This window comes from Bos indicus, chromosome 21, assembly GCF_029378745.1.
Source record: "Bos indicus isolate NIAB-ARS_2022 breed Sahiwal x Tharparkar chromosome 21, NIAB-ARS_B.indTharparkar_mat_pri_1.0, whole genome shotgun sequence".
Taxonomy (NCBI): domain Eukaryota; kingdom Metazoa; phylum Chordata; class Mammalia; order Artiodactyla; family Bovidae; genus Bos; species Bos indicus.
The window spans coordinates 30,750,375-30,762,215 of NC_091780.1; the positions used below are offsets into that span (position 1 = coordinate 30,750,375).

Consider the following 11,841-nt stretch of genomic DNA (forward strand, 5'->3'; position numbering starts at 1 on the left):
CAGTTGGCACAGTCAAAATTCAAACCCAGGTCTGTGTTCCCTACTATCAAGGGGAAGAAGGAGAAGTGCATGTCCAAGACAAAGTCCATCCTCTCAACATTTCAGCAGAAATCTAGAAGTTCCTCTATGGTTTTTCTCAGATACTGAAATGCTGCTGACCTCAACAACAGCCAAGTTCAATTTAAAGTGTGTTGCCAGACTTCCCTGGAGGTCTAGTGGTTAAGAATCCACCTTGCAATGCAGGTGACACGGGTTCAATCCCTGGTCTGGGAAGACTCCACATGCCATGGGCCAGCTAAACCCATGTGTTACAACTACTGAGCTTGAGCTCTAGATCCCTTGAGCTGCAACTACTGAGCCCACACACCACAACTCCTGAAGTCCACGCATCCTAGAGCCCAAGCTCCACAACAGAAACCACTGCGATGAGCAGCCTACGCACAGCTTACTGCAGAGTAGCCTGGACTCACTACAACTAGAGAAAGCCTGCATGCAGCAACAAGGACCCAGTGTAGCCAAAAATAAATAAGCAAATAAAAATAAAGCTTTCCAGGTGGCACAGTGGTAAAGAATCCGCCTACCAATGCAGGAGACGTGGATTTGACCCCTGGGTTAGGAAGATCCCCTGGAGTAGGAAATGGCAACCCACTCCAGGATTTTTGTCTGGAAAATTCCATGGACAGAGGAGCCTAGAGGAGCATAGTCCATGGGGTGGTAAAGAGTCAGACATGACTGAGTGAGCACACATGCACACTAAATAAAAATAGTATGTTGGTTTCCTGGATAAAGACAACTCCCACATCAGAGGCTGGGCTCTCTGACAGTACAGGAGGTCCTCAGGACATCAAAGGAATGGGTGGGGTCAGCACAGTCCTACTGGGTTGGAGACAGCATGACCATCAATTGGCTATAAAGTTCTCCCACTGGATGCTCTGAGCCACAGTTCTGCTCTAAAGACATTTCTTTTAAAATAGACTACAGTGAGCAATAACAAGACTAAACATAAACAAATATGCAGAAGAAAGGAACTGTTCTCCAACATAAAAGGATCACAAGGTCTCTAAGTCTGAAAGACCCTTTCGTCAGTCTCTCAGATTCTCGCTCCCTGTCATTCCTCTGGTTCTTCAACCTCGGGCCTCTGCGAGACTATCCTACCTGGTCTTGCTGTCCTCAGCCTCCCTCCCCAAACTCTCTTACATGCAGCCAACAAAATCATATGTTTGTCCCAGGCTTAGAACTCTCTAGTGGCTCCCAAGTGCTGAGCAATGTGGCATGGTCACCTGATCCATGCTGCCCCACACTCCACGGGACGAGAGCCTTTCTTTCCCCACCCAACAGGCGCACAGAAGCCAGCTGAGCTTCAATGACCCCTGCTCCTATTGCACTAAACCCACATGCAAATGCCTACTCACTCCTCAAGATCTAGTTCACACATCCTATCTAGGAGGCCATCTGATATCTCTTACAGAACCTATCTTGCATACATGACGATGACACAGCACTTCAGTTGCCCACTTAGGTTGTGAACTCTGGGCTCCTCCCCAAAGGCTCAGGGCCGACTGCATAACCGACAGTCACCACGGAGTCACAAGGAGAATACAGACTAAGTCTGCTAAGTCGTATAAAGCAACTGAGACTGCACGGATAGTCTGACTCAGTCATATCTTAAAAGGATGTGCAATGCCTGTTCATAATGAAGGAATTTTCATTCCTTAAATCTAAAGAAGGGTATCTGGGGTCTCCCTGGCAATCCAGGGGTTAAGACTCGGCACTTTCACTGCCATAGCCTGGGTTCAATCTCCGGTTGGGAAACTAAGATCTGGAAAGCCCCAAGGTGCAGCAAAAAAAAAAAAAAAACAGAAAGACAGAAGGTTATTTTGGATTTCCAAGGTACTTCTTCCATAAACAATAAAAAGCACAAGAATATCATAAATAGCCTGATCATGCAAAACACATCTCAGATGAAAAAAAGACTACAATCTCATATCTGATAAATAATTTTAGGTTCCAAATTTTCTTCTGAACATTTCAATATCATAAGCTTGCAAACAATCTCAAGGGATCTGGCCCACTACCAATGGGGGGGGGGGGGGGGGAGCGGGAAGCAGTTTTTTTCAAAAACCCCTGGGAAGGTTTTGAAATCTCATTTCAGCCCAGCGACAGACAGTGAGAAGGGAAATAATACTGAGTCTCCTGGCTCCTTGGAAAACGAAGTGCGACTATAGGGACCTCCACTCTTTAGTAACACCCTAAGTTCTTACTGCTTTGTCTTTTTAAACTGCTATCCTGAAGTTGGCATTTTCATATAACTTATTACGCAAAATAATTACATGAATTCTCATCTAAAGAACCTAGACCTCCCACCATCACTTTCCCTAAACGGTCTGAGAGGGAGAGGGCAGCCTCTCCCCCGAAGCTGCCCCTCTTCTCCTGCATTCTGGGAGGTGGTAGTCTGAGGAGTTTTGCCATTTCTAACTCTCAAGCATCTTCTTTTAAAAAGCAAACACCCTGAGAGAACAGATACTCCTTAAACCCATCCTTAACAGTTTAACAGAGATTAAACTAGGAAAAGAGTGCCTACACACACACAAATGCGTGTTACAGGAAAAGAGGTCAATAAAGTTAACTGGGCTTGCGAGGGGCCTGGCCTAGATGACAGATTTCACCAAGACACCGGCAAGGACAAGGCCACTCTCGGGGCCTGTTCTTCCCTGCAGGAAATGTGGAAGCCTGTCAAAACGCTTTCTGTTTCAGACGGAAGGCGAGCATGTGGCCTCCGAGTGGCCACAGGGCTGCATTCCTACAGCTCCCTATCAGCTCTGCCATTGCACAATAAGAGAGTGCCAGGGTTTTATGAGCTCAGGATAAACAAGAACTCCTGTAGCAATGGCAAGCAAACGGGTGAACAGCCCCACGCCACCTCTGCCTGCGATGATTTCCATACACCATGCAACACTGCAATGTTCTGGCTTGATGTTTTTTAACTTAAAAGGAGGACACAGGAATGACTGACTTAATATGAAGTTTTATGATCTGGGGTTTGGGAGGGGCAGACTCCCAGGCTCCACCCATCGGAGATTACGGGGAACATGGGAGCCTGGTACCAAAAATCTACTTGAACTTTCAGTCAATTTACTGGAGTGTTTGGGAAGCATGTTGATTTCTAAGTCTTTTTAAGATAGAGCTGGTATCTCAGGAAAGTGCCAGATGGTTCTCCTATATCAAACCCCTCTCTGGGTGAAAAGCCGGAGGCTCTACAAGTCTCCTTACCAGTTATTTGGTGGTGGTGATTATTAAAACCCCTTCTCCCAGAAACACCCTAAGGATGGCCTCCGGGAGCTTCCCTCTGAATGGCCCAGGAGGAAATCTTGGCACATGGTGGTGTGCCAGCAACTAAGTGATCAGCATGGGGGGACAGAAACGTCAGGGCCACTGGGGAGAGGGAGTCACAGGCCCCAAACCATTGCTCTGGAGCAAAGAAACTCAGAATGCAAAGAAGGTGGGCAGATATAAACCACAGAGTGTCAACTTAAGGATAAAGGGCTCACACTTCACTGGTCTCCACCCACGCAGTTTAGTTATTTCTAGTCCACTCAGAAAACCATCCTCTCATAGGGCCAGTCTTTACTTCATGGTCAAAGAGGACATTCATTCATGATCTAGAAGAGAGCAGTGTTTCTCAAAGAAAGGACCAGAGGTCTGCAGCAGAAGGGGCGGGACAGTGGATAAGGAAGCAGATTCCTGAGGTCCACCCTGGCCAACCAACTAAACCGGAATCTCTGGGGGGAACCCCCACCGCCTGCATTTTAGCAGGATCCCAGGCGGCGCCTTCCCCACACTAAATTTGAGAACCACAATTCTCCAGGAGATGTCCTTTAAAGGACAGAAAGCAAAGAGAGCCTTATCAGCATGTTACCTCCAGGACAGTAAATGTAAGAGAGCTGTAAACTGTGAAGCTTAAAAAACTGGTTCACTTCTGAGGCCAGAGGGCATGGCTGACAGAGCAGAAAGAGAAAAACACACACATGAAGGGTTAGTTTTCCTCTGCACAGAGGAAAGGCGCCAAAGAGAAGGCTCCTGAACAGGAATGTGTAAGTCTAGTCCCTGCCAGGGAAACACCACTAATGTCTATTATCAATCAACCCCCACTGGAAGTTTATCATCTGTATTGTTAATTTCCAATCTCCATATGACTGAACATCTTACATCTGTACCACAGTACCTAAGACATAAATGTGTAATTTTACAATCTGTGTACAACAACTAAAAACAGAAGAAGCCCTATTTCCTACTAAGGGAGTAAGATGGAAATGTGAAGCAAATAGCATAAAACCACTGGGTTTAAAATAGCTAAATATCACTCAGGTGTGTGTGTGGAGGGGGTTGATTAGTGCCAGGGCTGCAGCTAACTAGCTATGGGACTCAGTTTCTTACTCGGTCATACAAGGAGCAAGACAGGCTGATCTGAGGGTCTCGTCAGTACTGACTCAGGGATAATGACCCTTGGAACACAAACACTGATGACCTCCTCCACCTCACAGAGAGACTTGATGACAATGCTCTAATGACACCCAGGGCTGGACAGAACAAGCTCCCCAAGGCCAGAGGCAACACCCGATTTGCACTGGATGCCCATCAGGGCCTTGCCCAACCAAGGTTGTTAAGTGAATGGCCAGTGGCTGCATCAGATTTCCAAATGCAGGCCCCTTTTCTGCAAGCACAGTCTCCCCTGGACATCAGAGAGCTGGAAAGGGAAATGAAAACTGGGCTCACTGCCTAGAGATAATTCCTATAACCCAGGAGCAACACCTCTGATAGCACTGGCCTGTCCGCCTCCAGTCTACCTCTAGGCCTGACACCCCGACAAGTTCTCGCCTGAGGGCAGACTGCTCAAGGAACGTCTGCTCTTCCCAGGAGGGCTGACCTTGGAAAGGGCCAGTTGCTGTTTAGTCCCTAAATTGTGTCTGATTCTTTCACAACCCCACAGACTGTAGCCTGCCAGGCTTCTCTGCCCATGAGATTTCCCAGGCAAGAATACTGCAGTGGGTTGCCATTCTCTTCTCCAGGGGATCTTCCCAACCCAGGGATTGAACCCGCATCTCCCGCATTGGGAGGCAGATTCTTTACCACTGAGCCACCAGGGAAGGAGGCCAAAGGATCTCAGCTCCTGACTGTTCCCTTCTCCTCCAGATTCCAGTTCTCCCACACAATCAATCAAAAAAAAAGTTAAGCAATGGCCTGGCATACAAACTCATGAAAAGATGCTGATTCCCATTCAACTGGGAATACTTCTCACTCACCCAAAATGAACGAAATCTTTGAACAGCTATACAATTACACCAGAACTTAGCCAACTCTTCAGCCCATTTCTCCAGGGATCATCTCGATGTTCAGTCATACAGACCTCCCCAATTCGGCAATGCCCAGAGAAATCATGGTACGAACCACAGATTTCTGTCCCCGGGTGATATCCAAATCTGTACTTTACCTTCAGGCTTCCCTGCCCCCCCTCTTCATTTACTATGGAAAGATTCCAGACCTCCCTCACAATCAAAAAACTTGCAGACACTTGATGTTTACTCCCAGCGATTAATACTACAGACAAATATGGTTTCTCTCCAAAGTTTTTTTTTCAAAGCTATCAGGTGCTAATCTATTTTTAAAGTCTCAGCACTGTAGTTTCTTAAACAGAAAATTTTCACTGCTCTATCTGCAGAGAAAGCATGATGCTTATGACATGGTGGATGCTCAAAAGTATTTTCTAAAGGGAGAAAAGAACATTGCAAACTTCCTTCTGACCACGCAACACGAGCACACCACACTCCCACCCCAAAAGGAAATAAGGGTCTGAAGTGTTCATTCAATCCAACCAATATACACAGGGCATCTAATCTGTGGCTGACACTCCGCTAAGTATTAAGGCTGATGTGGTGACCAAGAAGTATAAGTTCTCAGGAAACCTACACTCTAGCAGGACATAGCATCAGATGCTCAAAAACCAAAACAGGACAAGACCCATTTTAGGGAGGAATGCCATCCTGAATCTGTCCATTTGGGGTTTCCTATGCTGCTTGGTGAGCTATTATTTACTGGGTGATCATGAAACCCACAGCCTCTCCAGAGACTGCCTTAGCCTCCTGACTCTTGGGGCTTCCCTCACACATACAAGCGCCCAGCGTGTTCACTTCACCAAGTTCTCTAAGTACAGTATTTAGCAGAACATTAGTCAGAAGCGTCACTACTTCCTAATTCACCATATTGTAATATTCACTCTGTGAAAGTGAGCAAAATCCACTGAGGACTTGCCCGGCCAGGATGCAGGTAAACACCCACTCAAATGTCATTAAGACCCTACTACAGCAACCTCCAACCTTGTGGCACCAGGGACCAGATTCTTTGGTGGAAGACAACTTTTCCCTGCACTGGGGTGGTGGCGGGGGTGTGGATGGTTCAGGCAGTGATGCAAGTGATGGAGCGGTGGGAAGCAGCAGATGCAGTTTCACTCACCCACCGCTCACCTCCTCTGTGCGGCCTGCTTCCCAAGAGGCTGCAGACCAGTACTGGTTCACAGACCGGGGGCTGGGGACCCCTGCCCTACCATATACATCTCTAAAAGAACTGAAAATTCCTAGTCAAAACCCCTTCCGCTCCCACAACTGGAGAGTCATTTCTACAATAATAGGGTTCTTTTCTTCCTTTGGACAGAGGGTTATTACCTATATTTTGTTCTATGGGAAGGCTGATGGGTGAAGGCAGCTGAACAAGGAGACTGTCTGCCCCTCAACAGCCTCAGTGAGATGGGAGCACTGGTGCTCACCAGCTCTCAACCTGAATGCACGTGGCCCCTCCCTCCATGTCTCAAGCAACAGGTCCCTCCACAAGGGAAGTAAATTGGCAACATGCATGCCTGTGAGCAGAGCAAGTGGGACAGGAGAGAAGGCAAGGAAGGCGGCCGTGAGGAATGCTGCAGGAAAGGCAGCCCAGTGCAGCCAGGGAGCCCTGAGCCAACAGCCCCGGCTCATTTCTGAGCTTAAGTGCTGCTTTAAGAGGCAACGGACTACCAGATCTTCAACTCTGCATTTATCTTCTTTAAAACCTGTCTGCCGGTGCGTAACATATTAATATTTCAACTCTTAATACACAAGACATCTTCCAACATTATTAGATGAAAATACTGGACATGATCCAACCATCAGTTTGGGAGGGAAAAAAAAGAAAAACATAACTATTTGTCAAGCCCAGCTGAAAAGTCTTTGCGTATTCCTACAGCGAAGGCCACAAGGCCCTCCCCGCCACCCAGCTGCCATTGGGCATTCCTTGAATCCCCTACACACTCGGACGCGCCCGAGGGTCTCTGCTCCTGCCGTTCCTCTCCTTAGAACACTCCGCTGCTCTCTCCACTCCTCCAGTTAACATCAATGTGCCTTTTATACCTCAGCTCAAAAGTCACTTCCTCAAGAAGTCTTCCCTCCTCCCTTCAAACTAGATCCAGAGCCCCTGTTACACAGGCATCCCATCTCTTTACTTTTAAACTTCACAGAACTGGTTGGTGTTGTTTTATTTTAATTAAAGCCTGTCTCTGGGCAACCCAGAAAACTCTTCAAGGACAGGAACTATGCTCACCTTGTTCAATCTATACCCACAGTGCCTAAGCATAGCGCGTGAGAGTGAGTGAACAAATGAATGAGAAGTGCCCGGCCAGGCCTTCCTAAAACACCAGTGTCAGTGCACTATGGCTGAGGATCATATCTAGCCTAATGCATGTCTTTACACAGTTATAAGCCAAGAACGGTTTTTACATTTTCAAATAGTTAAAAAAAAAATCAAAAGAACGGCATTTTATGATGTGAAAATTACATGACATTCATATCTCACAGTCCATAAACAAAAATGATGGGAACACATCTACGCTCATTCTACAGCTGTTTCTGTACTAGAACATCAGAGCAGAGTAGTCCCAGAGTCGGCACTGGTGCAAGACCTCAAATATTTACCACGTAATCACTCACTCACTGCCACAACAATGCCCCCAGAGTCTAAGCTGCAGGCATGAAATACGAGAGACATGAAAATTAAGGACTGATGGTAATCCCCCTTCTGGATCCCTGATGCCTGTTATATTCACTGAGCATTCCCTGAATGGCAGCCACCTCCATGACACGTGGTGAGAATGTCATTTGAGACATCTGAGAATTCTGGCTGATCACTTCTGAAGGGTTGGAGCTCACATCAAAACCAAGGCTTACTGGGTAACCACCTTCTACTCATTCATTCAACAAACGTCTACCTGGGCACCTACTTTATACAGGCGCTGTTCTGGGAGGCGAGGATACAAACAGCGGCCCTTGGGGGTCCTCCTGAGCAGGAAATAGTGGGGCAGCTACACTACAGTGAGGCCTGCATGACAGGCAGTGGGAGACAGAAAGACTCTGTGATTCCACACCCACGAAACTGTACCTACTTTTAAGGAATATACTCGTTGGGAAGCCACGACAAACCCATGAAAAGTTACGTCTTGATAAAAGATTTAACTAACACTTCAAGACCCCTGAGCAGACGCCCCAGGGACAAACAGCTTAGCAGAACCGTTTAGCCAAGAATGCCGGTACACCCCACCTATTTTGTACCGCACACACTATGATTACCCGAGCTAACAAATGTTTGTCATTAAACTGAGAGCAGTTTCAACACCAGAGAATGTGCGTCCTTCCCACAAAAGTGGGTTAAGAATAGGCATGCATGATTGTTCGGTTACGTGTGGCTCAAAAACCAACACACATGTCCATTTGTGCACCACATGCCTTCAAGAAACAGAGCAGGGGGAGTGGGGTGAATCTGCTGACAGTCTGATGATGCTCCTCACTCTGGGGACTGCAGAAGTCAGGCAGGCCAGGGCCATTCAAGCTTTCCTCCCAGTCAGTCACGTGCTCTCCTTCTCTGTGGGACAGCTCACTCCAGAATTGACTCCTGTGTCTCAGATCCCAGCAAAGCTCAGTGAGTAGCCTCTAGTACCTCTACACACACACACACAGCACCACAAGAAGCATCAGTTTCTATCTGACTGTTGTAGCAGTTTCCAAATGTCCAATAACAAGTACCATACATCCTGGTAAAGAATCAGTAGGTACAATGTTGCTGGTGCTTTCATTCTGTATGAAAAGGACAGAAATTTAATACATTACAAGAAAAAACCGTGACTTCTAATCCCAAGCCACTGAAATAGAAGTTTAAAAAAAAAAAAAAAAAAGACTTGTCAAAACAGATAAGAGAATTAGATATCTGGCATTTTGGACACTCACTGTTCCTAGAGCCTACTATCCAAGAAGGTCTCAGTCTATCTTCATGATCTCAGACAAATCACATTCCCTCTCTGGCCTCCATTCCCTCATCGGTAAAATAAGGCATGGACCACATCTCTGAGTTTAGGAACAGAAAAGTTTACTAAGAAATTCCAATATCAGCTTTCATTAAGACTCAAGCAGTAAAACATTTTGGAAAAGTTCAACAAAACCACAGCTCTTCCAGAGTAGGCAGAAAGTCACTTTAAAATAAGAACCATATGATAATACAATGAGCAAACTGATTTTTTTTCTTTTTAACCCATCAAAAGAAATGGTATCTATAAAATTATATACATTAGCTAAGCCTTGAGTAGGGATTAATCCTCACTAACCTACAACCCCCTTAGAAATCAAGGTCTGCACTACAGCTGAGCAGCCCTAAACCGAAGCATTAAAGTTCATGGGAATCAGTTCTTGGATGTGAAAGGTGAAAAGAAAGATAAATTGCTAGTTTCCACTTTTACCACCATAAAATTTTTACTCCCACAGCTCGGAAGGAATCACCGTACCCTAAAATTCATCTTTCTTAAAAGACACTCCTTACTCTGAAACCCTGCAGTCTGACTGCTCTCTTCTTTTGAAGAGCCTAGTCTGTGTTTCCATTTCCACTGTTTTTACAAAGCAGACCCTTGGCCTCAGACACGCTCTCTTATTCTATGACTAATTCAGCTTTACATACCAAAATGTTCCATAGTCAGTAACCTACGTGAAGATCCATTTCATTTAAAAAAAAAGAGAGAGAGAGAGAGAAATATTCTGAACATAGAAAAAGAAAAATAGAACAATAAAACAAACACCACCTGGTGCCAGAAATAAAACACTGCTTAGCAGTGGATGCCCCCGGGCACCCATTTCCACTCACACTCCCCTCTCTTCCCAAGTGGGAACCACCATCCTGAATGCAGGGCTCATCACCCCAACAGAGCTCTCCCATTCCCACACAGCATACGCATCTACATGATCTCAATTTTTCCATGAATCATACCTCTGTATGCGATCTGTAACTTTGTTTTTCCTTCTCTATTTTATGTTTATGGGAGTCATCCATGTTGACACTTACGGCTCTCATTCCTATATGTTTGCTGCTGCATAATATTCCACTATACGACCATACTACATAATGGCCCAAAACACTACTTGTTTCTCATGGATGCCATGTACTGCCTACTCTGTGCCGGCCATTTTCCAGAATTCTCAAAAGTAACCAGTGAGGATGGCAAGATTCCCATTAGGCTGAAGAAGAAACTGGGACAGAGAGGTTGTATAATTTGCTCAACGCCTGTGAGCGGCAAATTCAAGCCATAAGTTTAAGTCCACCCAACTCTAAAGCCACACTCTTGATACTGCATTTTGTAGCCCCACTTATGTAGATACCTCCACCATTCAAAAAATTGTAATGAAAATATCTGATAGAGGGCTCCAAAGTCATCTGAGAAAATCTGAAACAGGATGCTCTATTTTCTGTTTTGACAAACAATTCTACAGGAAATTCAGCTGTACAAAGGGACAGTCCATGATAGTGAGGACAAGTCTCTCTTTGGCAAAAAGTCCCTGTGTACTTGCTGTGTACTCCCAAGTTTACACAAATGCTTCTAAGTAAACCCCAGTTGAACTACAACTCTGCTTGGCTTCCTCTGGAGAGCCAGGCTGTCTGCACCCCCTTCAAGAAGGGACGGAAGAATCTGAAAGGATACAAGCACACAAGTCGTCAGACTCTGCTTGCAACAGCAAGAATTCAGTTGACAGAACTCTGAAAACCGACCTCAGGGAGCAGCTCCAATTGCTGCTGGCTTCGGAGATCCCGGGAACGGCCCTGTGCTTACAACGCCAAGGGCGCTAGGCTCAGCCCACTCTGCTCTCTACTTGGCCGGCTTTGCAGAGAGTTTTCATACATCCCAGCCCAGCCCTGCTGCTCTGGAGAAACCCAGCTTGTAATACGGAAGAGGACAGAGACAGAGAGGAGTGAGGGTGGAGGCTCACAGGAACCAGGCAAGGAGGGAGGCTGGGAGAGAGACCAGACTCCAGGGCAAGGCCCAGACACTCAGGTGCTGGAAGCAGGAGGGCCCCTAGGAGATGATGGGAGCCCCCCAAGAACGAGGGGGGAGGAGGGGCTTCTAAGCACCAGGGTGACTCCTGATGCAAGTTCCATGCTTCAACACAGGAAGCTTCAAATGGGCAAGGCAGGACTGGTTGAAGGAACCCTTTCCCTCCTCTCCCAGCCAAAGCAGGGAGAAGCAAACAGGCTCTGCTACTGACTGACTGAACTTAGCAGCAGTGTCCCTGCCCACTCTGGAGGGGACTGCAGTGGATTCTCTCTAAAAGCCCTGCCATCTCTGACTGTCTCTGTCTATAACCTTGGATGTCATCACATTTACCAGTGGTTAGCGTATATTTCATGTAATCCCAACTCCCCCAAGAAGTAGATACTACTATATCCCCATTTTACAGATGAGGCAGCTGAAGAGAGTAATAATTTGGTCAAGGACAGGAAGCCTACAGT

General features: G+C 46.4%; 1 protein-coding gene across 3 annotated transcripts in view; it reads right to left on the reverse strand.

Annotated features, from left to right (window-relative positions):
• TBC1D2B (TBC1 domain family member 2B) overlaps nt 1-11,841 on the reverse strand; it is a 90,141-nt gene that overhangs the window by 77,526 nt on the left and 774 nt on the right. Inside the window, exon 1 of one of the 3 annotated variants that reach the window (XM_070775300.1) lies at nt 11,104-11,218. The exons of the other annotated variants lie outside the window; for them this stretch is intronic. The gene's annotated coding sequence lies outside the window, so the exon portion shown is untranslated. Of the gene's footprint in view, nt 1-11,103; nt 11,219-11,841 lie in introns of those variants that run through there. 3 annotated transcript variants of the gene reach the window in all.